The sequence below is a fragment of the Ambystoma mexicanum genome, chromosome 4p (genome assembly GCF_040938575.1).
Source record: "Ambystoma mexicanum isolate Mex_15411 chromosome 4p, UKY_AmexF1_1, whole genome shotgun sequence".
NCBI lineage: Eukaryota > Metazoa > Chordata > Amphibia > Caudata > Ambystomatidae > Ambystoma > Ambystoma mexicanum.
In genome coordinates this window covers 839898757-839922775 of record NC_090927.1, presented here as the reverse complement: position 1 = coordinate 839922775, position 24019 = coordinate 839898757, and positions in this window count along the sequence as shown.

Genomic DNA, 24019 nt, shown 5'->3' with positions numbered 1-24019 from the left:
GCCCTATGTCTTCCTCCTGTTCCCCCCACCCACCGCTCATGCCTCGTGTCTCTCTCCTGTTCCCCCCACCCCCGCCGCTCATGCCCCCTGTCTCTCTCCTGTTCCCCCCACCCCCCAGCTCATGCCCCGTGTCTCCCTCCCGTACCCCCACCCCCGCTTATGCCCCGTGTCTCTCTCCTGTTCCCCCACCCGCCGCTCATGCCCCGTGTTTCTCTCCTGTTCCTCCCACCCCCTGCTCATGCCCTGTGTCTCTCTGCTGTTTCCCCCACCCCCGCTCATGCCCCGTGTCTCTCTCCTGTTCCCCCCCACACCCCGCTCATGCCCCGTGTCTCTCTACTGTTCCCACCACCTCCGCTCATGCCCCGTGTATTTCTCCTGTTCCTCCCACCCCCTGCTCATGCCCGTGTCTCTCTCCTGTTCCCCCTACCCCCTGCTCATGCCCAGTGTATCTCTCCTGTTCCCCCCACCCCCTGCTCATTCCCTGTGTCTCTCTCCTGTTCCCCCCACCTCCTGCTCATGCCCCGTGTCTCTCTCCTGTTCCCCCCACCCCCCCGCTCATGCCCTGTGTCTCCCTCCTGTTTCCCCCACCCCCGCTCATACCCTGTGTCTCTCTAATGTTCCCCCCACCCTCCGCTCATGCTCCGTGTCTCCCTCCTGTTTCTCTCACCCCTGCTCATGCCCCGTGTCTCTCTCCTGTTCCCTCCACCCCCCGCTCATGCCCTGTGTCTTTCACCTGTCCCCCCACCCCCTGCTCATGCCCCGTGTTTCTCTCCTGTTCCCCCCACCCCACGCTCATGCCCCATGTCTCTCTCCTGTTCCCCCCACCCACAGTCATGCCACGTGTCTTCCTCCTGTTCCCCCACCCCCGCTCATGTCCAGTGTATCTCTCCTGTTCCCCCCATCCCCGCTCATGCCCCGTGTCTCTCTCATGTTCCCCCACCCTCCGCTCATGCCCCGTGTTTCTCTCCGGTTCCCCCCCACCCCCGCTAATGCCCCGTGTATCTCTCCTGTTACCCCCACCCCCCGCTCATGCCCCGTGTCTCTCTAGTTTTCCCCCCACCCCCGCTCATGCCCCGTGTATCTCTCCTGTTCCCCCCACGCCCTGCTCATGCCCCGTGTCTCTCTCCTGTTTCCCCCACCCCCCGCTCATGCCCGTGTCTCGCTCCTGTTCCCCCTACCCCCCGCTCATGCCGCGTGTCTCCCTCCTGTTCCCCCCACCCCCGCTCATGCCCAGTGTATCTCTTCTGTTCCCCCCCACCTCCTGCTCATTCCCCACATCTCTCTCCTGTTCCCCCCACCCCCCGATCATGCCCCGTGTCTCTCTCCTGTTCCCCCCACCCCCCGCTCATGCCGCGTGTCTCCCTCCTGTTCCCCCCACCCCCGCTCATGCCCCGTGTCTCTCTAATGTTCCCCACACCCCCCGCTCATGCCCTGTGTCTTCCACCTGTTTCTCCCACCCCCCGCTCATGGCCCGTGTCTCTCTCCTGTTCCCCCCACCCCCCGCTCATGCCCTGTGTCTCTCTCCTATTCCCCCACCCCCGCTCATGCCCTGTGTTTCTCTCCTGTTTCCCCCACCCTCCACTCATGCCCCGTGTCTCTCTCCTGTTCCCCCCCAGCCCCGGCTCATGCCCCGTGTCTCTCCTCTGTTCTCCCCACCCCCTGCTCATGCCCCGTGTCTCCCTCCTGTTCCCCCTACCCCCTCTCATGCCCAGTGTATCTCTCCTGTTCCCCCCACCCCCGCTCATGCCCCGTGTCTCTCTCCTGTTCCCCCCACCCCCCGCTCATGCCCCATGTCTCTCTCCTGTTCCCCCCACCCCCCGCTCATGTCCCGTGTCTCCCTCCTGTTCCCCCACACCCCGGTCATGCCCCGTGTCTCTCTCCTGTTCACCCACCCCCCACTCATGCCCCGTGTCTTCCTCCTGTTTCCCCCCACCCCCAACCATGCCCCGTGACTCTCTCCTGTTCCCTGACCCCCCGCTCATGCCCCGTGTCTCTCTCCTGTACCCCCACGCCCCGCTCATGCCCTGTGTCTCTCTCCTGTTCTCCCCACCCCCCGCTCATGCCCCATGTTTCTCTCCTGTTCCCTCCACTCCCCACTCATGCCCCGTGTCTCTCTCCTGTTCCCCCCATCCCCGCTCATGCCCTGTGTCTCTCTCCTGTTCTCCCCACCCCCCGCTCATGCCCCGTGTCTCCCTCCTGTTCCCCCTACCCCCGCTCATGCCCAGTGTATCTCTCCTTCTCCTGTTCCCCCCACCCCCGCTCATGCCCCATGTCTCTCTCCTGTTCCCCCCCATCCCCGCTCATGCCCCGTGTCTCTCTCTTGTTCTGCCCACCCCCCGCTCATGCCCCGTGTCTCCCTCCTGTTCCCCCTACCCCCGCTCATGCCCAGTGTATCTCTCCTTCTCCTGTTCCCCCCACCCCCGCTCATGCCCCGTGTCTCTCTTCTGTTCCCCCCACCCCCCGCTCATGCCCCGTGTCTCCCTCCTGTTCCCCCTACCCCCCGCTCATGCCCGTGTCTCTCTCCTGTTCCCCCACCCCCCACTCATGCCCTGTGTCTTCCTCTAGGCCCCCCACCCCCAAACATGCCCCGTGTCTCTCTCCTGTTCCCCCGACCCCCCGCTCACACCCCGTGTCTCTCTCCTCTTCCCCCAACCCCTGCTCATACCCCATGTCTTCCTCCTGTTCCCCCAACCCCACTCATGCCCCGTGTCTCCCTCCTGTTCCCCCCGCTCATGCACTGTGTCTTCCTCCTGTTCCCCCCACCCCCGCTCATGCCCTGTGTCTCTCTCCTGTTCCCCCCACCCCCAGCTCATGCCCCGTGTCTCCCTCCTGTACCCCCCGCCCCCACTCATGCCCCGTGTCTCTCTCCTGTTCACCCCACCCCCGGTCATGCCCTGTTTCTCTCTCCTGTTCCCCCCAACCCCCGCTCATGCCCCGTGTCTTTCTCCTGTTCGCCCCACCCCCGCTCATGCCCTGTGTCTCCCTCCTGTTTCCCCCACTCCCCGGAGATGCCCTATGTCTTCCTCCTGTTCCCCCCACCCCCTGCTCATGCCCCGTGTCTCTCTCCTGTTCCACCCCACCCCGCACTCATGTCCTGTGTCTCCCTCCTGTTCCCCCCACCCCCCGCTCATGCCCCGTATCTCTCTCCTGTTCTCCCCACCCCCCGCTCATGCCCCGTGTCTCCCTCCTGTTCCCCCTACCCCCCGCTCATGCCCAGTGCATCTCTCCTGTTCCCCTCCACCCCCGCTCATGCCCCGTGTCTCTCTCCTGTTCCCCCACCCCCCGCTCATGCCCCGAGTCTCTCTCCTGTTCCCCCACCCCCCGCTCATGTCCCGTGTTTCCCTCCTGTACCCCCCACCCCCCACTCATGCCCCGTGTCTCTCTCCTGTTCACCCCCACCCCCGCTCATGCCCCGTGTCTCTCTCCTGTTCCCCCACCCCCCGCTCATGCCCCATGGCTTTCTCCTGTTCCCCCGACCTCCCGCTCATGCCCTGTGTCTCCCTCCTGTTTCCCCCAGCCCTCGGTCATGCCCTATGTCTTACTCCTGTTCCCCCCACCCCCCGCTCATGCCCCGTGTCTCTCTCCTGTTTCCCCCACCCCGCACTCATGCCCTTTGTTTCTCTCCTGTTCCTCCCACCCCCCGCTCATGCCCCGTGTATCTCTCCTATTCCCCCCATCCCCCGCTCATGCCCCGTGTCTCCCTCCTGTACCTCCTACCCCCCGCTCATGCCCAGTGTATCTCTCCTGTTCCTCCCCACCCCTGCTCATGCCCCGTGTCTCTCTCCTGTTCCTCCCACCCCCCGCTCATGCCCAGTGTCTCTCTTCTGTTCCCCCATCCCGCGCTCATGCCCCGTGTCTCTCTCCTGTTCCCCGAACCCCCCGCTCATGCCCCGTGTCTCTCTCCTGTTCCCCCACCCCCCGCTCATGCCCCGTGTCTCCCTCCTGTACCCCCCACTCATGCCCTGTGTCTCTCTCCTGTTCACCCCCACCCCCGGCTCATGCCCCGCCTCTCTCTCCTGTTCCCCCCACCCCCTCTCATGCCCCGTGTCTTTCTCCTGTTACCCCCACCCCCCGCTCATGCCCCCTGTCTCCCTCCTGTTTCCCCCATTCCCCGGTCATGCCCTAGTCTTCCTCCTGTTCCCCCATCCCCCGCTCATGCCCCATGTCTTTTTCCTGTTCCCCCAACCCGCACTCATGCCCCGTGTCTCCCTCCTGTACCCCCACCCTCCGCTCATGCCCCGTGTCTCTCTCCTGTTCCCCCACCCCCCGCTCATGCCCCGTGTTTCTCTCCTGTCGCCCCCACCCCCCGCTCATGCTCTGTGTCTCCCTGCTGTTTCCCCCACCCTCTGCTCATGTCCCGTGTCTCTCTCCTGTTCCCCCACCCCCCGCTCATGCCCCGTGTTTCTCTCCTGTTCCCCCCACCCCCCGCTCATGCCCTGTGTCTCCCTGCTGTTTCCCCCACCCTCCGCTCATTCCCCGTGTCTCTCTCCTGTTCCCCCCACCCACCGCTCATGCCCTTTGTCTCTCTATTGTTCCCTCCACCCCCCGCTCATGCCCCGTGTATCTTTCCTGTTCCCCCCGCCCCCGCTCATGCCCCGTGTCTCTCTCCTGTTTCCCCCACCCCCCGCTCATCCACAGTGTATCTCTCCTGTTCCCCCCCACCCCCTGGTCATTCCCCATGTCTCTCTCCTGTTCCCCCCACCCCCCGCTCATGCCCTGTGTTTCTCTAATGTTCCCCCCACCCTCCTCTCATGCCCCGTGTCTTCCTCCTGTTCCCCCCAACCCCCGCTCATGCCCCGTGTCTCTATCCTGGTCCCCCCACCTCCCGCTCATGCCCCGTGTCTCTATCCTGTTCCCCTCACCCTCGATCATGCCCTGTGTCTCTCTCCTGTTCCCCCCACCCCCTGCTCATGTCCCGTGTCTCCCTCCTGTTCCCCCCACCCCCTGGTCATGCCCCATGTCTTCCTCCTGTTCCCCCCATCCCCCGCTCATGCCCTGTATCTCCCTCCTGTTCCCTCCACCCCCGCTCATGCCCCGTGTCTCTCTCCTGTTCCCCCACCCCCCGCTCATTCCCCGTGTCTCCCTCCTGTTCCCCTCACCCCCAGCTCATGCCCTGTGTCTCTCTCCTTTTCCCCCCACCCCCCGCTCATGCCCCCTGTCTCCCTCCTGTTTCCCCCATTCCCCGGTCATGCCCTAGTCTTCCTCCTGTTCCCCCATCCCCCGCTCATGCCCCATGTCTTTTTCCTGTTCCCCCCAACCCGCACTCATGCCCCGTGTCTCCCTCCTGTACCCCCACCCTCCGCTCATGCCCCGTGTCTCTCTCCTGTTCCCCCACCCCCCCGCTCATGCCCCGTGTTTCTCTCCTGTCGCCCCCACCCCCCGCTCATGCTCTGTGTCTCCCTGCTGTTTCCCCCACCCTCTGCTCATGCCCCGTGTCTCTCTCCTGTTCCCCCACCCCCCGCTCATGCCCCGTGTTTCTCTCCTGTTCCCCCCACCCCCCGCTCATGCCCTGTGTCTCCCTGCTGTTTCCCCCACCCTCCGCTCATTCCCCGTGTCTCTCTCCTGTTCCCCCCACCCACCGCTCATGCCCTTTGTCTCTCTATTGTTCCCTCCACCCCCCGCTCATGCCCCGTGTATCTTTCCTGTTCCCCCCGCCCCCGCTCATGCCCCGTGTCTCTCTCCTGTTTCCCCCACCCCCCGCTCATCCACAGTGTATCTCTCCTGTTCCCCCCCACCCCCTGCTCATTCCCCATGTCTCTCTCCTGTTCCCCCCACCCCCCGCTCATGCCCTGTGTTTCTCTAATGTTCCCCCCACCCTCCTCTCATGCCCCGTGTCTTCCTCCTGTTCCCCCCAACCCCCGCTCATGCCCCGTGTCTCTATCCTGGTCCCCCCACCTCCCGCTCATGCCCCGTGTCTCTATCCTGTTCCCCTCACCCTCGATCATGCCCTGTGTCTCTCTCCTGTTCCCCCCACCCCCTGCTCATGTCCCGTGTCTCCCTCCTGTTCCCCCCACCCCCTGGTCATGCCCCATGTCTTCCTCCTGTTCCCCCCATCCCCCGCTCATGCCCTGTATCTCCCTCCTGTTCCCTCCACCCCCGCTCATGTGCCGTATCTTCTTCCTGTTCCCCCCACCCCCCGCTCATGCCCTGTATCTCCCTCCTGTTCCGCCCACCCCCGCTCATGCCCCGTGTCTCTCTCCTGTTCCCCCACCCCCCGCTCATTCCCCGTGTCTCCCTCCTGTTCCCCTCACCCCCAGCTCATGCCCTGTGTCTCTCTCCTTTTCCCCCCACCCCCGCTCATGCCCCGTGTCTTCCTCCTGTTCCCCCACCCCCCACTCATGCCCCGTGTCTCCCTCCTGTTCCCCCTGTTAGGCGGAAACCTGTGCAGTTCCCTCTGGGACCACTGCAAAAGATTTAGGACTACAGGTGTTTGGCAGTAAACCCACTTGGTAGCAGTCTGTACCACACAGATTCACTTGGTAGCTGTGGCTGAGCAGTCAGACTTCCCTCAAGAAGAGTTAAGCAGTATTTGGAGTATACAATATAGGGCAATTCTTCACAGTAAGACAAGCAAACACGCAACGAGGCTCAGTGTAAAGATATTAAGGTATTTATTTATAACGGAACATCTATGGAAAACACTATGGCACTATCACGGCAAACACTTCAATCACAATTACTCTACGAAGAAGAAACGATCAATCCCCCTAACAATATTTCGACAAGTCTAGGTTCTACCGGTATCACTTATTTTCAGACAGAAGTGTATACCTCAACCTAGATGGCACTCTAATATTAGTTAGGATGGGAGAGAAAAATAGGCAGGTTACGGAGTCAACACAGTTCAATACTTTACGGGAAAAAAATGCAAGGCAAGAAGACAAGAACCACAATAGATCATAAAGTTCAGAGGCCAGGCCCACTCGGAGAGAGGCAAGGCGATTTGTCCCAAAAAGTCTCTTTGTGGAAATGCGTTTGAGCCCGTATAGCAAATTGTTATTGGACAGTTTGGAACCAGTTCAGAACCACACGTTAAAGAAAGCTTGGAGGTGACCCAATGGAAAGGCGAGGATTAAGACACCTCACTCGATCCGGCAGAAAGGGCAGCCAGGCGGACACGGTACCTTGTTTGTGGAGAGACAGCTCCGGCGGGGGCAGTTGTTCCTGGTGGTGGATGCACGACGGGTCTTTGCCAATAGTAGAGATGATCTCGTCGTCGAAGAAAAGTGAAGTCTGGTGCACCACCAGGGAAGAGACCAGCCGCGGAGTGCTCCGTCACAAGGCACCACCTTTTGGTCACGGCACAGGTGTACTGGCTATCCGGTTGCCGAGGTGCTCTGCACGGGCAATTCGACCACTGCGTCCTGAGGCGAAGAAAAAGGAAAAGGGGACTGGTTGTTCCCACCAGTCAGGGGAAGAGACTCTCCGGCAGGGAGATCTCCTCTGTCGTCGGGAAGTGGTGAGTCGGTTCCGCAGGGCTCCACCGGGAGTATCGTTGTGCAGGTCGGCTCAGCGTTACCCTCGTCGGATTCTTAGGTCCTGTGGCGACTTCTGAAGATCCAGTCCCAAAAGCCCTTCTTTTATGCAGAAAACCCCCATTCATTCAGCCTAGCAGTCAATCAACACACGCTAAGTGGTGAGCGGGGAGACTCACCACTTGGGCCAATCACACCTGAGTGCGACCGGAGTTGGCAAGGCAACTCGGTCCAGGGTGCCTAAACCCCCTCCCACACCCCTGTGATAACCCAGACAGAATGGCACCACTTTGGAGGGTCTCTGTCCAGAGGCCCGCCAAAAGTGGAACAAAGGGCTCAACCTTTGGTTTAGGAGTCACAGAGACGAACACAGACGCCATTTTCAAAACCGAGTTCTGGCAGAAAATACCATCCGATAAACTTATTTAAGATAAGTAGACCGGTGGTACGTTAGAGATTAACGAGGAAAAGTATCAATCTCCAACAATGGGACGAATCCCATAGGGTTATGTTCGGGGTCGAGCATAACAAGTACTTTCCACTGCCACCAGCCAAAACTCGACGAGGGTGGACGGGACAGTGCCCCCTCGAGTAACAGATCTAGGAGTAATCGAATTACCCCTACTAGCATGTCCACAATAAGATGGTTTGTACTAGTTCTGTTAGTAAATTTAGGTCTAGTAAAGCCAATGGTGACTTTACATGCCCGGGAGACAGTAGTCAGTCCCCGGGTATGGAGTCTATGGTGGAGGTCCGCTAGGACGCCCCAGTGTTACGGCACGTAGGGTGCGGTGTAACACACATAGAAAAACATATGAGACCCTATGGAGTAAAAGACCCCATAGCCCATAGAACACATTGATATTCAAAGGAATTACACACATTCATGTCCAAGAGTGGGAGGAAAAGAGTCCCACTCTTGGCAGGATGGAAAAAAACAAACTCCAGAAATCCAGCAAAGCTGCTGGGGGACTCACTAGGTTAGGAAATTCAGCCTAAACAGAGAATTCTCCCTAACACCCCCCCACCCCCCGCTCAAGCTGCGTGTCTCTCTCCTGTTCCCCCCACCTCCCACTCATGCCCTGTGTCTCTCTCCTGTTCCCCCCAACCCCCGCTCATGCCCCGTGTCTCTCTCCTGTTCCCCCACCCCCGTTCATGCCCCGTGTCTCCTTCCTGTTTCCCCCACCCCCGCCGATGCCCTGTGTCTCCCTGCTGTTTCCCCTACCCCCCGCTCATGCCCCGTGTCTCTCTCCTGTTCCCACCACCCCCCGCTCATGCCCCGTGTCTCTCTACTGTTCCCTCCACCCCCGTGTATCTCTCTTGTTCACCCCCACCCCCCGCTCATGCCCCGTGTCTCTCTCCTGTTCCCCTCACCCCGCTCATGACCGTGTCTCCCTCCTGTTCCCCCTGCCCCCTGCTCATGCCCATTGTATCTGTCCTGTTCCCCCAACCCCCTGCTCATTCCCCGTGTCTCTCTCCTGTTCCCCCACCCCCCACTCATGCCCCGTGTCTCCCTCCTGTACCCCCACCCCCCGCTCATGCCCCGTGTCTCTCTCCTGTTTCCCCACCCCCCGCTCATGCCCCGTGTTTCTCTCCTGTTCCCCCCACCCCCTGCTCATGCCCTGTGTCTCCCTGCTGTTTCCCCCACCCCCGCTCATGCCCTGTGTCTCTCTCCTGTTCCCCCCCGCCACCCCGCTCATGCCCCGTGTCTCTCTACTGTTCCCACCACCTCCGCTCATGCCTCGTGTATTTCTCCTTTTCCCCCCACCCCCTGCTCATGCCCCGTGTCTCTCTCCTGTTCCCCCCACTCACCGCTCATGCCCTGTGTCTCCCTGCTGTTTCCCCCACCCCCTGCTCCTGCCCCGTGTCTCTCTCCTGTTCCCCCCAACCCCCACTCATGCCCCGTGTCTTCCTCCTGTTCCCCCCACCCCCAACCATGCCCTGTGTCTCTCTCCTGTTCCCCTCACCCCCCGCTCATGCCCCATGTCTTCCTCCTGTTCTCCCCAACCCGACTCATGCCCTTTGTCTCCCTCCTGTACCCCCCACCCCCGCTCATGCCCCGTGTCTCCCTCCTGTTCCCCCTCCCCCCTCTCATGCCCTGTGTCTTCCTCCTGTTCCCCCCACCCGCTCATGCCCTGTGTCTCCCTGCTGTTTCCCCCACCCCCCGCTTATGCCCCGTGTCTCTCTCCTGTTCCCCCCGCCCATGCCCCATGTCTCTCTACTATTCCCCCCACCCCCCGCTCATGCCCCATGTCTCTCTCCTGTAGCCCCCACCCCCCACTCATGCCCCGTGTCTCTCTCCAGTTCCCCCCACCCCCCCGCTCCTGCCCCATGTCTCCCTCCTGTTCCCGCCACCCCCAGCTCATACCCCGTGTCTCCCTCCTGGTCTCTCCCACCCCCCGCTCATGCCCTGTGCCTTCCTCCTGTCCCCCCACCCCCTGCTCATACTCCGTGTCTCTCTCCTGTTCCCCCCACCCCCCTGCTCATGCCCCGTGTCTCCCTCCTGTACCCCCCACCCCCCACTCATGCCCCGTGTCTCTCTCCTGTTCCCCCCACCCCCGGCTCATGCCCCGTGTCTCTCTCCTGTACCCCCCACCCCCGCTTATGCCCCGTGTCTCTCTCCTGTTCCCTCACCCCCCGCTCATGCCCCGTGTTTCTCTACTGTTCCCCCACCCCCTGCTCATGCCCTGTGTCTCCCTGCTGTTTCCCCCAACCCCCGCTCATGCCCTGTGTCTCTCTCCTGTTCCCCCCGCCGCCCCGCTCATGCCTCGTGTATTTCTCCTGTTCCCCCCACTCCCTGCTCATGCCCTGTGTCTCTCTCCTGTTCCCCCCACTCCCCGCTCATGCCCTGTGTCTCCCTGCTGTTTCCCCCACCCCCCGCTCTTGCCCCGTGTCTCTCTCCTGTTCCCCCCACACCCCGCTCATGCCCCTGTCTCTCTACTGTTCCCACCACCCCCGCTCATGCCCCGTGTATCTCTCCTGTTCCCCCAGGCCCCCTGCTCATGCCCCGTGTCTCTCTCCTGTTCCCTCCCACCTCCCGCTCATGCCCAGTGTATCTATCCTGTTCCCCCCACCCCCTGCTCATTCCCTGTGTCTCTCTCTTGTTCCCCCCACCCCCGATCATGCCCCGTGTCTCTCTCCTGTTCCCCCCACCCCCTGCTCATGCCCTGTGTCTCTCTCCTGTTCCCCCCACTCCCCGCTCATGCCCTGTGTCTCCCTGCTGTTTCCCCCACCCCCCGCTCTTGCCCCGTGTCTCTCTCCTGTTCCCCCCACACCCCGCTCATGCCCGTGTCTCTCTACTGTTCCCACCACCCCCGCTCATGCCCCGTGTATCTCTCCTTTTCCCCCAGGCCCCCTGCTCATGCCCCGTGTCTCTCTCCTGTTCCCTCCCACCTCCCGCTCATGCCCAGTGTATCTATCCTGTTCCCCCCACCCCCTGCTCATTCCCTGTGTCTCTCTCTTGTTCCCCCCACCCCCGATCATGCCCCGTGTCTCTCTCCTGTTCCCCCCACCCCCCACTCATGCCCGTGTCTCCCTCCTGTTTCTCTCTCCCCCCGCTCATGCCCCATGTCTCTCTCCTGTTCCACCTACCCCCCGCTCATGCCCTGTGTCTTTCTCCTGGTCCCCCCACCCCCCGCTCATGCCCCGTGTTTCTCTCCTAATCCCCCCAATCCCGCTCATGCCCCATGTCTCCCTCCTGTTCCACCTACCCCCGCTCCTGCCCAGTGTATCTCTCCTGTTCCCCCCACCTCCGCTCATGCCCAGTGTATCTCTCCTGTTCCCCCCACCCCCGCTCATGCCCCGTGTCTCTCTCCTGTTCCCCAACCCCCGCTCATGCCCCGTGTCTCTCTCCTGTTACCCCCACGCCCCGCTCATGCCCCGTGTCTCCCTCCTGTTCCCCCCACCCCCTGCTCATGCCCCGTGTCTCGCTCCTGTTCCACCCACCCCCCGCTCATGCCCTGTGTCTTCCTCCTGTTCCCCCCACCCAACCATGCCCTGTATCTCTCTCCTGTTCCTCCCACCCCCTGCTCATGTCCCGTGTCTCTCTCCTGTTCCCCTGACCCCCGCTCATGCCCCATGTCTTCCTCCTGTTCCCCCCACCCCCCACTAATGCCCCGTGTCTCCCTCCTGTTCCCCCCACACCTAGCTCATGCCCTGTGTCTCTCTCCTGTTCCCCCCACCCCCAGCTCATGCCCCGTGTCTCCCTCCTGTTCCCCCACCCCCTGCTCATGCCCCGTGTCTCCCTCCTGTTCTCCCCATGCCCCGTGTCTTCCTCCTGTTCCCCCCACCCCTCCCCGCTCATGCCCAGTATCTCTCTCCTGTTCCCCCATCCCCACACTCATGCCCCCTGTCTCTCTCCTGTTCACCCCCACCCCCCGCTAATGCCCCGTGTCTCTCTCCTGTTCCCCCACCCCCCACTCATGCCCCGTGTCTCCCTCCTGTTCCCCCTGTTAGGCGGAAACCTGTGCAGTTCCCTCTGGGACCACTGCAAAAGATTTAGGACTACAGGTGTTTGGCAGTAAACCCACTTGGTAGCAGTCTGTACCACACAGATTCACTTGGTAGCTGTGGCTGAGCAGTCAGACTTCCCTCAAGAAGAGTTAAGCAGTATTTGGAGTATACAATATAGGGCAATTCTTCACAGTAAGACAAGCAAACACGCAACGAGACTCAGTGTAAAGATATTAAGGTATTTATTTATAACGGAACATCTATGGAAAACACTATGGCACTATCACGGCAAACACTTCAATCACAATTACTCTACGAAGAAGAAACGATCAATCCCCCTAACAATATTTCGACAAGTCTAGGTTCTACCGGTATCACTTATTTTCAGACAGAAGTGTATACCTCAACCTAGATGGCACTCTAATATTAGTTAGGATGGGAGAGAAAAATAGGCAGGTTACGGAGTCAACACAGTTCAATACTTTACGGGAAAAAAATGCAAGGCAAGAAGACAAGAACCACAATAGATCATAAAGTTCAGAGGCCAGGCCCACTCAGAGAGAGGCAAGGCGATCTGTCTCAAAAAGTCTCTTTGTGGAAATGCGTTCGAGCCCGTATAGCAAATTGTTATTGGACAGTTTGGAACCAGTTCAGAACCACACGTTAAAGAAAGCTTGGAGGTGACCCAATGGAAAGGCGAGGATTAAGATACCTCACTCGATCCGGCAGAAAGGGCAGCCAGGCGGACACGGTACCTTGTTTGTGGAGAGACAGCTCCAGCGGGGGCAGTTGTTCCTGGTGGTGGATGCACGTCGGGTCTTTGCCAATAGTAGAAATGATCTCGTCGTCGAAGAAAAGTGAAGTCTGGTGCACCACCAGGGAAGAGACTAGCCGCGGGGTGCTCCGTCACAAGGCACCATCTTTTGGTCGCGGCACAGGTGTAGTGGCTATCCGGTTGCCGAGGTGCTCTGCACGGGCAATTCGACCACTGCGTCCTGAGGCGAAGAAAAAGGAAAAGGGGACTGGTTGTTCCCACCAGTCAGGGGAAGAGACTCTCCGGCAGGGAGATCTCCTCTGTCGTCGGGAAGTGGTGAGTCGGTTCCGCAGGGCTCCACCGGGAGTGTCGTTGTGCAGGTCGGCTCAGCGTTACCCTCGTCGGATTCTTAGGTCCTGTGGCGACTTCTGAAGATCCAGTCCCAAAAGCCCTTCTTTTATGCAGAAAACCCCCATTCATTCAGCCTAGCAGTCAATCAACACACGCTAAGTGGTGAGCGGGGAGACTCACCACTTGGGCCAATCACACCAGAGTGCGACCGGAGTTGGCAAGGCAACTCGGTCCAGGGTGCCTAAACCCCCTCCCACACCCCTGTGGTAACCCAGACAGAATGGCACCACTTTGGAGGGTCTCTGTTCAGAGGCCCGCCAAAAGTGGAACAAAGGGCTCAACCTTTGGTTTAGGAGTCACAGAGACGAACACAGACGCCATTTTCAAAACCGAGTTCTGGCAGAAAATACCATCCGATAAACTTATTTAAGATAAGTAGACCGGTGGTACATTAGAGATTAACGAGGAAAAGTATCAATCTCCAACAATGGGACGAATCCCATAGGGTTATGTTCGGGGTCGAGCATAACAAGTACTTTCCACTGCCACCAGCCAAAACTCGACGAGGGTGGACGGGACAGTGCCCCCTCGAGTAACAGATCTAGGAGTAATTGAATTACCCCTACTAGCATGTCCACAATAAGATGGTTTGTACTAGTTCTGTTAGTAAATTTAGGTCTAGTAAAGCCAATGGTGACTTTACATGCCCGGGAGACAGTAGTCAGTCCCCGGGTATGGAGTCTATGGTGGAGGTCAGCTAGGATGCCCCAGTGTTACGGCACATAGGGTGCGGTGTAACACACATAGAAAAAGATATGAGACCCTATGGAGTAAAAGACCCCATAGCCCATAGAACACATTGATATTCAAAGGAATTACACACATTCATGTCCAAGAGTGGGAGGAAAAGAGTCCCACTCTTGGCAGGATGGAAAAAAACAAACTCCAGAAATCCAGCAAAGCTGCTGGGGGACTCACTAGGTTAGGAAATTCAGCCTAAACAGAGAATTCTCCCTAACACCCCCCCACCCCCCGCTCAAGCTGCGTGTCTTCCTCCTGTTCCCCCCACCCCCCGCTCATGCCCCGTGTATCCCTCCTGTTCCCCCCACCCCCGCTAATGCCCTGTGTCTCTCTCCTGTTCCCCCCACCTCCCACTCATGCCCTGTGTCTCTCTCCTGTTCCCCCCAACCCCCGCTCATGCCCCGTGTCTCTCTCCTGTTCCCCCACCCCCGTTCATGCCCCGTGTCTCCCTCCTGTTTCCCCCACCCCCGCCGATGCCCTGTGTCTCCCTGCTGTTTCCCCTACCCCCCGCTCATGCCCCGTGTCTCTCTCCTGTTCCCACCACCCCCCGCTCATGCCCCGTGTCTCTCTACTGTTCCCTCCACCCCCGTGTATCTCTCCTGTTCACCCCCACCCCCCGCTCATGCCCCGTGTTTCTCTCCTGTTCCCCTCACCCCGCTCATGACCGTGTCTCCCTCCTGTTCCCCCTGCCCCCTGCTCATGCCCATTGTATCTCTCCTGTTCCCCCAACCCCCTGCTCATTCCCCGTGTCTCTCTCCTGTTCCCCCACCCCCCACTCATGCCCCGTGTCTCCCTCCTGTACCCCCACCCCCCGCTCATGCCCCGTGTCTCTCTCCTGTTTCCCCACCCCCCGCTCATGCCCCGTGTTTCTCTCCTGTTCCCCCCACCCCCTGCTCATGCCCTGTGTCTCCCTGCTGTTTCCCCCACCCCCCGCTCATGCCCTGTGTCTCTCTCCTGTTCCCCCCGCCACCCCGCTCATGCCCCGTGTCTCTCTACTGTTCCCACCACCTCCGCTCCTGCCCCGTTTCTCTCTCCTGTTCCCCCCAACCCCCACTCATGCCCCGTGTCTTCCTCCTGTTCCCCCACCCCCGTTCATGCCCCATGTCTTCCTCCAGTTCTCCCCAACCCGACTCATGCCCTTTGTCTCCCTCCTGTACCCCCCACCCCCGCTCATGCCCCGTGTCTCCCTCCTGTTCCCCCTCCCCCCTCTCATGCCCTCTGTCTTCCTCCTGTTCCCCCCACCCGCTCATGCCCTGTGTCTCCCTGCTGTTTCCCCCACCCTCCGCTTATGCCCCGTGTCTCTCTCCTGTTCCCCCCCGCCCATGCCCCATGTCTCTCTACTATTCCCCCCACCCCCCGCTCATGCCCCATGTCTCTCTCCTGTAGCCCCCACCCCCCACTCATGCCCCGTGTCTCTCTCCGGTTCCCGCCACCCCCCTGCTCCTGCCCCATGTCTCCCTCCTGTTCCCGCCACCCCCAGCTCATACCCCGTGTCTCCCTCCTGGTCCCTCCAACCCCCCGCTCATGCCTGTGCCTTCCTCCTGTCCCCCCCACCCCCCGCTCATACTCCGTGTCTCTCTCCTGTTCCCCCCACCCCCCTGCTCATGCCCCGTGTCTCCCTCCTGTACCCCCCACTCATGCCCCGTGTCTCTCTCCTGTTCCCCCCACCCCCGGCTCATGCCCCGTGTCTCTCTCCTGTACCCCCCACCCCCGCTTATGCCCCGTGTCTCTCTCCTGTTCCCTCACCCCCCGCTCATGCCCCGTGTTTCTCTACTGTTCCCCCACCCCCTGCTCATGCCCCGTGTCTCCCTCCTGTACCCCCCACTCATGCCCCGTGTCTCTCTCCTGTTCCCCCCACCCCCGGCTCATGCCCCGTGTCTCTCTCCTGTACCCCCCACCCCCGCTTATGCCCCGTGTCTCTCTCCTGTTCCCTCACCCCCCGCTCATGCCCCGTGTTTCTCTACTGTTCCCCCACCCCCTGCTCATGCCCTGTGTCTCCCTGCTGTTTCCCCCACCCCCCGCTCATGCCCTGTGTCTCTCTCCTGTTCCCCCCGCCACCCCGCTCATGCCCCGTGTCTCTCTACTGTTCCCACCACCCCCGCTCATGCCCCGTGTATCTCTCCTGTTCCCCCAGGCCCCCTGCTCATGCCCCGTGTCTCTCTCCTGTTCCCTCCCACCTCCCGCTCATGCCCAGTGTATCTATCCTGTTCCCCCCACCCCCTGCTCATTCCCTGTGTCTCTCTCTTGTTCCCCCCACCCCCGCTCATGCCCCGTGTCTCTCTCCTGTTCCCCCAACCCCCACTCATGCCCGTGTCTCCCTCCTGTTTCTCTCACCCCCCGCTCATGCCCCATGTCTCTCTCCTGTTCCACCTACCCCCCGCTCATGCCCTGTGTCTTTCTCCTGGTCCCCCAACACCCCGCTCATGCCCCGTGTTTCTCTCCTAATCCCCCCAATCCCGCTCATGCCCCATGTCTCCCTCCTGTTCCACCTACCCCCGCTCATGCCCAGTGTATCTCTCCTGTTCCCCCCACCTCCGCTCATGCCGAGTGTATCTCTCCTGTTCCCCCCACCCCCGCTCATGCCACGTGTCTCTCTCCTGGTCCCCCACCCCCCGCTCATGCCCCGTGTCTCTCTCCTGTTACCCCCACGCCCCGCTCATGCCCCGTGTCTCCCTCCTGTTCCCCCCACCCCCTGCTCATGCCCCGTGTCTCGCTCCTGTTCCACCCACCCCCCGCTCATGCCCTGTGTCTTCCTCCTGTTCCCCCCACCCAACCATGCCCTGTGTCTCTCTCCTGTTCCTCCCACCCCCTGCTCATGTCCCGTGTCTCTCTCCTGTTCCCCTGACCCCCGCTCATGCCCAATGTCTTCCTCCTGTTCCCCCCACCCCCCACTAATGCCCCGTGTCTCCCTCCTGTTCCCCCCACACCCCGCTCATGCCCTGTGTCTCTCTCCTGTTCCCCCCACCCCCCGCTCATGCCCCGTGTCTCCCTCCTGTTCCCCCACCCCCTGAGCATGCCCCGTGTCTCCCTCCTGTTCTCCTCATGCCCCGCGTCTTCCTCCTGTTCCCCCCACCCCCCCCGCTCATGCCCAGTATCTCTCTCCTGTTCCCCCATCCCCACACTCATGCCCCCTGTCTCTCTCCTGTTCACCCCACCCCCCGCTAATGCCCCGTGTCTCTCTCCTGTTCCCACCACCCCCGCTCATGCCCCATGCCTTTCTCCTGTTCCCCCCACCCCCTGCTCATGCCCCGTGTCTCCCTCCTGTTTCCCCCACCCCCGCTCATGCCCCATGCCTTTCTCCTGTTCCCCCCACCCCCTGCTCATGCCCCGTGTCTCCCTCCTGTTTCCCCCACTCCCCGGTCATGCCCTATGTCTTCCTCCTGTTCCCCCCGCCCCCGCTCATGCCCCGTGTCTCCCTCCTGTTCCCCCTACCCCCCGCTCATGCCCCGTGTCTCTCTCCTGTTCCCACCACCCCTGCTCATGCCCCATGCCTTTCTCCTGTTCCCCCCACCCCCCGCTCATGCCCCGTGTCTCCCTCCTGTTTCCCCCACTCCCCGGTCATGCCCTATGTCTTCCTCCTGTTTCCCCCACCCCCGCTCATGCCCCATGTCTCTCTCCTGTTCCCCCCACCCTGCACTCATGCCCTGTGTCTCCCTCCTGTTCCCCCTACCCCCCGCTCATGCCCTGTGTCTCCCTCCTGTAGTACCCCCCCACCCCCGCGTCTCTCTCCTGTTCCCCCACCCCCCGCTCATGCCCTGTGTCTCCCTGCTGTTTCCCCCACCCCCGCTTATGCCCCGTGTCTCCCTCCTGTTCCCCCCACCCCCCGCTCATGCCCCGTGTCTCCCTCCTATACCCCCCACCACCCGCTCATGCCCGGTCTCTCTCCTGTGCCCCCCCACCCCCCGCTCATGCCCCGTGTCTCCCTCCTGTTTCCCCCACTCCCCGGTCATGCCCCGTGTCTCTCTCCTGTTCCCCCCACCCTACACTCATGCCCTGTGTCTCCCCCCTGTTCCCCCTACCCCCCGCTCATGCCCCGTGTCTCTCTCCTGTTCCCACCACCCCCGCTCATGCCCCATGCCTTTCTCCTGTTCCCCCCACCCCCGATCATGCCCATGTCTCCCTCCTGTTTTCCCCACTCCCCGCTCATGCCCCATGCCTTTCTCCTGTTCCCCCCACCCCCCGCTCATGCCCCATGTCTCCCTCCTGTTTCCCCCACTCCCCTGTCATGCCCTGTGTCTCCCTCCTATTCCCCCTACCCCCGCTCATCCCCTGTGTCTCCCTCCTGTACCCCCCACCCCCGCTCATGCCCCGTGTCTCTCTCCTGTTCCCCCATCCCCCGCTCATGCCCCGTGTCTCTCTCCTGTTCCCACCACCCCCGCTCATGCCCCGTGTCTTTCTCCTGTTCCCCCACCCCCCGCTCATGCCCTGTGTCTCCCTCCTGTTTCCCCCACTCCCCGGTCATGCCCCGTGTCTCTCTCCTGTTCCCCCATCCCCCGCTCATGCCCCGTGTCTCTCTCCTGTTCCCACCACCCCCGCTCATGCCCCGTGTCTTTCTCCTGTACCCCCCACCCCCGCTCATGCCCCGTGTCTCTCTCCTGTTCCCCCATCCCCCGCTCATGCCCTGTGTCTCTCTCCTGTTCCCACCACCCCCGCTCATGCCCCGTGTCTTTCTCCTGTTCCCTCCACCCCTGCTCATGTGCCATATCTTCTTCCTGTTCCCCCCACCCCCCGCTCAAGCTGCGTGTCTTCCTCCTGTTCCCCCCACCCCCCGCTCATGCCCTGTGTCTCCCTGCTGTTTCCCCTACCCCCTGCTCATTCCCCGTGTCTCCCTCCTGTTCCCCCCACCCCCAGCTCATGCCCCGTGTCTCTCTCCTTTTCCCCCCACCCCTGCTCATGCCCCGTGTCTTCCTCCTGTTCCCCCACCCCCCACTCATGCCCCGTGTCTCCCTCCTGTTCCCCTGTTAGGCGGAAACCTGTGCAGTTCCCTCTGGGACCACTGCAAAAGATTTAGGACTACAGGTGTTTGGCAGTAAACCCACTTGGTAGCAGTCTGTACCACACAGATTCACTTGGTAGCTGTGGCTGAGCAGTCAGACTTCCCTCAAGAAGAGTTAAGCAGTATTTGGAGTATACAATATAGGGCAATTCTTCAAAGTAAGACAAGCAAACACGCAACGAGGCTCAGTGTAAAGATATTAAGGTATTTATTTATAACGGAACATCTATGGAAAACACGATGGCACTATCACGGCAAACACTTCAATCACAATTACTCTACGAAGAAGAAACGATCAATCCCCCTAACAATATTTCGACAAGTCTAGGTTCTACCGGTATCACTTATTTTCAGACAGAAGTGTATACCTCAACCTAGATGGCACTCTAATATTAGTTAGGATGGGAGAGAAAAATAGGCAGGTTACGGAGTCAACACAGTTCAATACTTTACGGGAAAAAAATGCAAGGCAAGAAGACAAGAACCACAATAGATCATAAAGTTCAGAGGCCAGGCCCACTCGGAGAGAGGCAAGGCGATTTGTCCCAAAAAGTCTCTTTGTGGAAATGCGTTCGAGCCCGTATAGCAAATTGTTATTGGAAAGTTTGGAACCAGTTCAGAACCACACATTAAAGAAAGCTTGGAGGTGACCCAATGGAAAGGCGAGGATTAAGAAACCTCACTCGATCCGGCAGAAAGGGCAGCCAGGCGGACACGGTACCTTGTTTGTGGAGAGACAGCTCCGGCGGGGGCAGTTGTTCCTGGTGGTGGATGCACGTCGGGTCTTTGCCAAGAGTAGAGATGATCTCGTTGTCGAAGAAAAGTGAAGTCTGGTGCACCACCAGGGAAGAGACCAGCCGCGGAGAGCTCCGTCACAAGGCACCACCTTTTGGTCGCGGTACAGGTGTAGTGGCTATCCGGTTGCCGAGGTGCTCTGCACGGGCAATTCGACCACTGCGTCCTGAGGCGAAGAAAAAGGAAAAGGGGACTGGTTGTTCCCACCAGTCAGGGGAAGAGACTCTCCGGCAGGGAGATCTCCTCTGTCGTCGGGAAGTGGTGAGTCGGTTCCGCAGGGCTCCACCGGGAGTGTCGTCGTGCAGGTCGGCTCAGCGTTACCCTCGTCGGATTCTTAAGTCCTGTGGCGACTTCTGAAGATCCAGTCCCAAAAGCCCTGCTTTTATGCAGAAAACCCCCATTCATTCAGCCTAGCAGTCAATCAACACACGCTAAGTGGTGAGCGGGGAGACTCACCACTTGGGCCAATCACACCAGAGTGCGACTGGAGTTGGCAAGGCAACTCGGTCCAGGGTGCCTAAACCCCCTCCCACACCCCTGTGGTAACCCAGACAGAATGGCACCACTTTGGAGGGTCTCTGTCCAGAGGCCCGCCAAAAGTGGAACAAAGCGCTCAACCTTTGGTTTAGGAGTCACAAAGACGAACACAGACGCCATTTTCAAAACCGAGTTCTGGCAGAAAATACCATCCGATAAACTTATTTAAGATAAGTAGACCGGTGGTACGTTAGAGATTAACGAGGAAAAGTATCAATCTCCAACAATGGGACGAATCCCATAGGGTTATGTTCGGAGTCGAGCATAACAAGTACTTTACACTGCCACCAGCCAAAACTCGACGAGGGGGGACGGGACAGTGCCCCCTCGAGTAACAGATCTAGGAGTAATCGATTTACCCCTACTAGCACGTCCACAATAAGATGGTTTGTACTAGTTCTGTTAGTAAATTTAGGTCTAGTAAAGCCAATGGTGACTTTACATGCCCGGGGAGACAGTAGTCAGTCCCCGGGTATGGAGTCTATGGTGGAGGTCCGCTAGGACGCCCCAGTGTTACGGCACGTAGGGTGCGGTGTAACACACATAGAAAAACATATGAGACCCTATGGAGTAAAAGACCCCATAGCCCATAGAACACATTGATATTCAAAGGAATTACACAAATTCATGTCCAAGAGTGGGAGGAAAAGAGTCCCACTCTTGGCAGGATGGAAAAAAACAAACTCCAGAAATCCAGCAAAGCTGCTGGGGGACTCACTAGGTTAGTAAATTCAGCCTAAACAGAGAATTCTCCCTAACACCCCCCCACCCCCCGCTCAAGCTGCGTGTCTTCCTCCTGTTCCCCCCACCCCCCGCTCTTGCCCCGTGTATCCCTCCTGTTCCCCCCACCCCCGCTAATGCCCTGTGTCTCTCTCCTGTTCCCCCCACCTCCCGCTCATGCCCTGTGTCTCTCTCCTGTTCCCCCCACCCCCGCTCATGCCCCGTGTCTCTCTCCTGTTCCCCCACCCCTGTTCATGCCCCGTGTCTCCCTCCTGTTTCCCCCACCCCCGCCGATGCCCTGTGTCTCCCTGCTGTTTCCCCTACCCCCCGCTCATGCCCCGTGTCTCTCTCCTGTTCCCACCACCCCCCGCTCATGCCCCGTGTCTCTCTACTGTTCCCCCGACCCCCCGCTCATGCCCCATGTATCTCTCCTGCTCCCCCCACCCCCTGCTAATGCCCCGTGTCTCTCTCCTGTTCCCCCCACCCCCTGCTCATGCCCCATGCCTCTCTTCTGTTTCCCCCACCCCTCGCTCATGCCCCGTGTCTCCCTCCTGTACCCCCACCCCCTGCTCATGCCCTGTGTCTCTCTACTGTTCCCCCCACCCCCCGCTCATGCCCCGTGTATCTCTCCTGTTCCCCCACCCCCCGCTCATGCCCCGTGTCTCTCTCCTGTTTCCCCCACCACCCGCTCATGCTCCGTGTCTCTCTCCTGTTTCCCCCACTCACCGCTTATGCCCCGTGTCTCCCTCCTGTTCCCCCTACCCCCTGCTCATGCCCAGTGTATCTCTCCTGTTCCCCCCACCCCCTGCTCATTCCCCGTGTCTCTCTCCTGTTCCCCCACCCCTGGCTCATGCCCCGTGTCTTTCTCCTGTTCCCCCCAGCCCCCGCTCATGCCCCGTGTCTCTCTAATGTTCTAATGTTCCCTCCACCCTCCTCTCATGCCCCGTGTCTTCCTCCTGTTCCCCCTACCCCCGCTCATTCCCCGTGTCTTTCTCCTGTTCCCCCCACCTCCCACTCATGCCCCGTGTCTCTCTCCTGTTCCCCCACCCCCCGCTCATGCCCCGTGTCTCTCTCCTGTTACCCCCACGCCCCGCTCATGACCCGTGTCTCCCTCCTGTTCCCCCCACCCCCTTCTCATGCCCCGTGTCTCGCTCCTGTTCCACCCACCCCCCGCTCATGCCCTGTGTCTTCCTCCTGTTCCCCCCACCCAACCATGCCCTGTGTCTCTCTCCTGTTCCTCCCACCCCCTGCTCATGTCCCGTGTCTCTCTCCTGTTCCCCTGACCCCCGCTCATGCCCCATGTCTTCCTCCTGTTCCCCCCACCCCCCACTAATGCCCCGTGTCTCCCTCCTGTTCCCCCCACACCCCGCTCATGCCCTGTGTCTCTCTCCTGTTCCCCATCCCACGCTCATGCCCCGTGTCTCCCTCCTGTTCCCCCACCCCCTGTTCATGCCCCGTGTCTCCCTCCTGTTCTCCCCATGCCCCGCATCTTCCTCCTGTTCCCCCCACCTCCCGCTCATGCCCTGTGTCTCTCTCCTGTTCCCCCCACCCCCCGCTCATGCCCCGTGTCTCGCTCCTGTTCCCCCACCCCCGTTCATGCCCCGTGTCTCCCTCCTGTTTTCCCCACCCCCGCCGATGCCCTGTGTCTCCCTGCTGTTTCCCCTACCCCCCGCTCATGCCCCGTGTCTCTCTCCTGTTCCCACCACCCCCCGCTCATGCCCCGTGTCTCTCTACTGTTCCCCCGACCCCCCGCTCATGCCCCATGTATCTCTCCTGCTCCCCCCACCCCCTGCTCATGCCCCGTGTCTCTCTCCTGTTCCCCCCACCCCCTGCTCATGCCCCATGCCTCTCTCCTGTTTCCCCCACCCCTCGCTCATGCCCCGTGTCTCCCTCCTGTACCCCCACCCCCTGCTCATGCCCTGTGTCTCTCTACTGTTCCCCCCACCCCCCGCTCATGCCCCGTGTATCTCTCCTGTTCCCCCACCCCCCGCTCATGCCCCGTGTCTCTCTCCTGTTTCCCCCACCACCCGCTCATGCTCCGTGTCTCTCTCCTGTTTCCCCCACTCACTGCTTATGCCCCGTGTCTCCCTCCTGTTCCCCCTACCCCCTGCTCATGCCCAGTTTATCTCTCCTGTTCCCCCCACCCCCTGCTCATTCCCCGTGTCTCTCTCCTGTTCCCCCACCCCTGGCTCATGCCCCGTGTCTTTCTCCTGTTCCCCCCAGCCCCCGCTCATGCCCCGTGTCTCTCTAATGTTCTAATGTTCCCTCCACCCTCCTCTCATGCCCCGTGTCTTCCTCCTGTTCCCCCTACCCCCGCTCATTCCCTGTGTCTTTCTATCTGTTCCCCCCACCTCCCGCTCATGCCCCGTGTCTCCCTCCTGTTCCCCCACCCCCCGCTCATGCCCCGTGTCTCTCTCCTGTTACCCCCACGCCCCGCTCATGCCCCGTGTCTCCCTCCTGTTCCCCCCACCCCCTTCTCATGCCCCATGTCTCGCTCCTGTTCCACCCACCCCCCGCTCATGCCCTGTGTCTTCCTCCTGTTCCCCCCACCCAACCATGCCCTGTGTCTCTCTCCTGTTCCTCCCACCCCCTGCTCATGTCCCGTGTCTCTCTCCTGTTCCCCTGACCCCCGCTCATGCCCCATGTCTTCCTCCTGTTCCCCCTACCCCCCACTAATGCCCCGTGTCTCCCTCCTGTTCCCCCCACACCCCGCTCATGCCCTGTGTCTCTCTCCTGTTCCCCCATCCCCCGCTCATGCCCCGTGTCTCCCTCCTGTTCCCCCATCCCCTGTTCATGCCCCGTGTCTCCCTCCTGTTCTCCCCATGCCCCGCGTCTTCCTCCTGTTCCCCCCACCCCCTCCCCCGCTCATGCCCAGTATCTCTCTCCTGTTCCCCCATCCCCACACTCATGCCCCCTGTCTCTTCTCTCTCCTGTTCACCCCACCCCCCGCTAATGCCCCGTGTCTCTCTCCTGTTCCCACCACCCCCGCTCATGCCCCATGCCTTTCTCCTGTTCCCCCCACCCCCTGCTCATGCCCCGTGTCTCCCTCCTGTTTCCCCCACCCCCGCTCATGCCCCATGCCTTTCTCCTGTTCCCCCCACCCCCTGCTCATGCCCCGTGTCTCCCTCCTGTTTCCCC